The following is a 6,183-nucleotide window of genomic DNA, read 5'->3' as shown; positions in this document are numbered from 1 at the left end:
TTGGGCAGGGGGCTGTCACGTGCTCCTGTGCCTTTTCTCTGACCCCCATCCCCGCCTCTGCCCTCCCAGGAGGAGCCCAGCGATGGTGGCTGAGCCCCAGGTGAGCTGGCTTTTGGGGAGCAGTCGCTGCCCGGGCCCCCTCCCCTCAGCCTGGGGCCCCCTCACCAGCAGACCCTCGGGGCTCTGAGATCTGAATCTTCTTCCCCTGGTCAGGCCCACCTTGTTGAGCGGGGTACAGGCCCCGAGGGAGAGCGTCCAGTTTTGAGGGTTCTGTATTTCCATAGTCACCCCTTTCCAATGCCCACCCGCCACCCCTAGCCCAGTTCTCAAGTGTCTGCCAGGAAGCCTGGGAGATGCAGGCAGAGCCTCCTGCAAGCTGAGAGCTGTGTCTACCGCTCAGGCAGGGGTGAAGCTCTCTGGGCAGTGGGCACATGTGATTACAGGACACGGTGACTTTTGAGGAGGTGGCTATGTACTTCCCTCGGGAGGAGGGGCGGCACCTGGGCCCCATCAGAGAGCGCCCTACCCTGACGTGACGCTGGAGAGCTAGCGCACGCTGAAGGCTGTGGGTGAGTGCCAGCTGCTGCGACCTGGGCCCCTGCTTCCCACCCCAGGCGACTGGTGCCCTGAGCTCTGTCCACCTCCCCAGTCTACATTGGGTGCACTTGTCCCATCAGGGAGTGCCCGGCAGCGTCATCCCCATTCCCTTTCCTCTCTGAACCTCCTCTGGAGCTCCTTTCCTCCCTCAGCCTCTGTGGCCAGGGTCAACATTATCCAGCACTGACCATTATCTTCTCCACAAACAGGTTTTCTAATGTCCAGACCTAGGGTCATCTCCCAGCTGGAGCAGGGGGAGATGCCATGGGTCACGGCCCTGGCAGGGCGCTCCTGTGCAGGTGAGTGACAAGGTGAGGGACTCCCACCTGATGAACTGGTCAGCACTTAAGTTTCAGAGTGTAAATGGAACTCCGTGTTATGTCTACATTTGGAACATGCCACCAGCAGTCGCATCCCCTCCTGCCCTTTCACTCCTTTATTCAAGTTTTGAGTGCCACCTGCATGCAGGCATTCTTCTAGGTTCTGGGTTTAAGAGTAAGGAAAACCAAGTCCTTGTCTGTATGGAGTTTGCATTTTGGCTTAGGAAGAACAAACTAGTTTGGGGAGGAATTCTCTATCCCCACGCTGTCCTGTCATATTGCTGGTCTCCCCATTAGAATGTCAACTCCAGGGGGCAGGGACTTCATTCATCATCAAATCCCTGGCACCCAGAGCAGTGGCTGGCACATAGGGAATGCCTGGAAAACATTGTTGGAATCAATCTCTACATCTCTTCTCTGTCTGTACCTGCTTTGTGCACTATGCCATCGAGCTAGTGTGAGGAAGACCGGGGAGAGAAAGCACCTGCCCTCAGAATCACTGCCAGAGAGAGGTCGACACGCATAACTAACCGTGATACAAGAGAAAATAAAACGAAGTCATGAACAGAAGGGAAGATGAGGCTCCACTCAGGCCAAGACATACAAGCTGCACAGAAATTGGCTTTGCCTCAGCAGTGAGTAACTACTTTTCTCCTTTCACAGGGAAACTTTAAATTTCTGTGTTTTTTTGTTTGTTTGTTTCAGATCCTTAGGTCAAGACAAAGCACAAACAGTCGACATACAAGCTGCACAGAAATTGGCTTTGCCTCAGCAGTGAGTAACTACTTTTCTCCTTTCACAGGGAAACTTTTAATTTCTGTGTTTTTTTGTTTGTTTGTTTCAGATCCTTAGGTCAAGACAAAGCACAAACAGTCAACTGTAAAGGAAAAATCTTCTGAAGAATTACAAGGAGTAACTCAGGAAATTTTCCTAAGAGGCAATCCACAGGAGTTTGAGTTTCAGCAAGCTTGTGGAACTGAGAGAGGAGCAGGACATTCATGGAAAAAAATCACAGTAAAGTCCAGGAGGAAGTTCTTTTCCCAAAAGAGCAGTTCCAGTCAAGAGGCCAGCTATGTCCTCAAAACCAATACAGCAGAGAAAGAGCAGGCATGTAACAAATTGGAGAGAAGTTTGTCTCTGGGTGCAAAGCCTGTTGCATCTCTGACGGATAGGCCAGGAGAGAGAGCCAGTGGGTGGAGGATGGGAGGCCAGGGCTTTCTGTGTGAGCCAGGCCTGAGTAGACATAAGACAGGTCCCAGGGGGTCAGAGCCCCATGGATGTCACATGTGTGGGAAATCTTTCAGCAAGAACTCACACCTAATTTGGCATCAGAAAATCCATGCTAGAAAGAAGCCCCATGGATGTATTGAATGTGGGAAAAAATTTAAACATCACTCAATCCTTATACAACATCAGAAAGTTCACTGTGGCGAGAAACTCTACATGCGTAAAGAATGTGGCAAGGGATTTAGGGAGATGTCTAAGCTTGTTAAACATCAGCGAATTCACACTGGAGAGAAACCTTATAGGTGTTAAGAATGTGGCAAAGCCTTTAGTGGAAATTCAAATCTCATGAAACACCAGTTGATACAAACTGGAGAGAAGCCCTATAAATGTAATGAGTGTGCCTTTAATCAGAAAGCAAATTTTGTTAAACATCAGAGAATTCATACAGGAAACTTTTTGAATGCAAAGAATGTGGGAAAAGCTTCAGCCAGCCATCATACTTAATTCACCATCAAAGAATGCATTCTGGAGAGAAGCCCTACATATGCAAGGAGTGTGGGAAAAGCTTTGGTCAAACATCACACCTGATGGATCATCACAGAATACACACTGCGGAGAAACCGTTTGTGTGTACTGTGTGGGAGAGGCTTTATTCAGACATCACACCTGATCCACCACCACAGAACACACTCTGGAGAGAAGCCACATGAGTGTAGAGAATGTGGGAGATACTTCAGCCAGAGCTCAACCTTTATTAGACATCGGGTTGTTCACACCATGGCGAGCGCGTATAATTAAGTGAATGTGGGCAGGTTTTCAGTGTGCACTGGCATCTTGGTCATGATCTCACAAATCTTACTGCAGAGGAGCCCTTCCATTGATACAGGAGGAAACAGCATTCAAGAATGCAACAAAGGTGAAAGTCTTTTCACTGTAGCTCACTGTCCAGCATCTGAAAGTTCCTAGTGGAGAGGATCCTATGGATGGAATGACTGGTGAGAAAGCATTTAGTTGGAGCTCACACCTCATTGACAGTGAGGTAGCTCACAGGGCTGTAATGGGTATAAGAAAGGCTTTGGTGTATTGTGGGCAAAAGGCGAAACCTGGGAGCCCACCAGTGCCAGCTGCTGCTCCCTCTGAACAGACTGCCCTGGCAGATTCTTGCCCATGGATGGCTGTGCTCTGTAGGCAATCTGCTGCTTTAGACTGGGGTTGTAGTATGCAGACAAGGACAGCCTTATTCCTGGGGAATAAGGGGAAGCCAGTGATATATATGGCCTGATCCCAAATATGCAGAAGCCAGAGGCAGAGACCAGACCCAGAGAGAAGCAGACAGAGAAACAAGTCCCCAAGGTGGATGCACAGAAAAAGGCAAAGCTGCTAGAGTTAGTGTCAGGCCTCTGGAGCTGCGAGTTTTCCCTGCACGGTGATGAGCCGTGACTCAAGGTCTTCAAGAGTTCAAACAGCAGATGAACCAGTTTGCTGCACCTCTGTACTAACTTTCTCAAATCTGAAAGCATGTGGGATGGGTGTCAGCCCCACCTGCTCGTAGGATCAGAGGGCGATCCAGTGAGGTGAGGGCTGCAGCGAAAGCTTCATTCTAAATTCAAGGATCTGTTAAAGATAGCTTATTTCTAGCTCATCCCTCCCCAAAGTAATTTATGATACATGCAATATGGTCATTAAAGTAGATAATGACCATAATAATGACCAAAATAATGATACACGCAATATGGTCATTAAAGTAGAAATAGAGGGCCGGCCTGTGGCTCACTCGGGAGAGTGCAGTGCTGATAACACCAAGGCCCCGGGTTCGAATCCCACATAGGGATGGCCAGTTAGCTCACTGGGTGAGCGTGGTGCTGACAACACCAAGTCAAGGGTTAAGATCCCATTATTGGACATCTTTAAAAAAAAAAAAAAAGTAGAAATAGAAAATGAAGATTATAAACCTTGGAGAGGAACGCAGCTGTGAAATGTGCTGTCCAGCCTCCTTCCCCACCAGGCGGGGCACAAACTGAGCCAAGCACCCTGTCTTCAAAGGCCTCATCTTGAGGGCAGAGTCCAGGGGTACGCATAGGCGGCTGGGCCAAACTGCAGTCCAGGCTCCACATGCCCCGTCCTGGGTAGAAGAAGCAAGCTGCTGCCTCACACGTGTTAAAGAGGGGAGGGGGCAGCTCTGAGTCTTGTCACAATTCTGTGCTCCTCACAGGGAAAACGGACCTTACATTCACAATAGGGAGACACAGCAGGTGTCACAAAAACCTGTGCTTCTGTGGGTCACTGATGGACACCTGGTTCACTCGCTCCCACCTGGCCTATTGTGCACAGCCCCAGACTCCAGACGACACCTGCCGAAGGCTGTAAGTGCCCTAGGACTTGTGGTAGAGGGAGGGGCTGGAGTCGACTGGGGACAAGGGGTTAGGAAGGTCCGGGTGAGGAAGGATTGGAACCGGGTCTTGAAGAACTGGTAGGATATGGCAGAAAGGAACACAGATGAAAGTAGGAAGAGTGCTTTCTCCCACATGAGGTTGGAGTATGATTGGGGACCTGGGCAGAGCCTGGATCCCGCAGAGCTTGGCCTTGTGGGCTCTGCTGAAGAGCATGTGCTCAGCCCAGGAGGCTGTGGGAGCGGTTACGTCTCTCTAAGCAGGAGTGTTTTGAGTTCTTCTTCAAGGCTTCGAGTGTGAGGCGTCCTGCAGCTCCTCATCCGTGCCTGCCAAGGCAGTGTGCTCAGTGCCGTGGGCAGCTCCCCTCACATCATCCAGGTGGAATACACAGGCTTCTGTGATCTTCAGAGATTGTAAGCCACTTTCTTGATTACCCAAACCTCATGGTTTCATTACCTTCACCCAGATCGTGGCCAAATGCTCTGGTCAGGGTGTGGGCCACCGAGAAGGTCCCAGAGAAGCCGGCGGAAAGTTACCCAGTGGCAAACTTGCCTGCCCAGCATCTGGTCCTCAGTCTGCAGGCTCTGACACCTGACTTTGCCCTCATGCTGAGATGACCTCCTACAACCCAGGAAGTGGACACAGAACACCAGTAAGCCAGGGCACATGTGTGAGCCCCACGGGGGCTGGATTTTTAACATGTGCCTGTCAGTCATCAGCAGTACCAGTGTCGCTGCTAGGATAGCACCCTCTGTACACACGTCTCAAGGGAAGCTGGAGGATCAGGAAATCAGAATGTGGGGAGTGGTCACAGAACTCACACTTTTGTGGCTCCAGGCGCCGACAGCCACCACTGCCACAACTGTATCAGATCACACGTGCAGAGGCTCAGGCTGCAGCCTTGCCCCTGGACAGTACCTGGAAATCTGCACGTTGCTGGTTCTTTTTGTTTCCATTTTCTTTCCTCTGAGGCTTAGCGTCTAAGCTGGATGTCGGTTTCTGCTCATTCTGAAAGGTTAGTGGAAGTTTAGCGTGACTCTGAATTGTTCAGTAACACATTTACCGCCCACCTCCTATTCTGTCCCCACAGCCAGCCCACCACTCCCAGTGTGAGTCTGGGAGAGCCAGAGCGTGGGTTCCGAGTGCACTGATGTGACCGTAGACACCTTGTCTAACCCTCCAACCTCAGTCTTCTTAACTGCGAAATGGTGATGTTAACACCTGCCTGGTGCGTGCAGGACTCTTGGCGCAACCCGGCACGCGGCGGTTGCCCGGTGAAGGGCAGCTCCTGTTATCACCACGTGGTGTCACCGGGTTAACGCTCCAAGGGCGTGGAGTCTGAATGCTTTTTTAGGTAACTGTCCCTAAACGGGTGAGAGGCCGGGCTCTGACACGTGCCCCGGGCTCTGCTGTGGGTGTTTTATCTGTGACCAGGGCGCCTGGAAGCCCTCCCGAGATTCTTCCCGCCCTCACGCCTTGGTCCCCCGCTCGGTGGACCCTGCAGTCCTCGGAGACGCCGGGTCCCGGCGGCCTCGCTCCCCGGTCCGGCCGCCCGACGGGACCGCGCCCGGGCCCCGGCCCTGCAGGCGCGCCCCGCACGCCCCTCGGTCCTCACGGCTCGTCCCGGAGCCCCCGCGGGCCGAGTCGCA

The 6,183-nt window shown here is 52.0% G+C and overlaps 1 pseudogene; it reads left to right on the top strand.

The window, feature by feature from the left end:
- Window positions 1-2,360: 2,360 nt before the first annotated feature.
- LOC103589705 lies at window positions 2,361-3,541 on the top strand (annotated as a pseudogene).
- Window positions 3,542-6,183: the final 2,642 nt, after the last annotated feature.

The sequence above is a fragment of the Galeopterus variegatus genome, unplaced genomic scaffold (assembly GCF_000696425.1).
Source record: "Galeopterus variegatus unplaced genomic scaffold, G_variegatus-3.0.2 Scaffold714, whole genome shotgun sequence".
Taxonomy (NCBI): domain Eukaryota; kingdom Metazoa; phylum Chordata; class Mammalia; order Dermoptera; family Cynocephalidae; genus Galeopterus; species Galeopterus variegatus.
The sequence above is the reverse complement of the archived record's forward strand: the minus strand, read 5'-3'. Positions and strand labels throughout refer to the sequence as shown.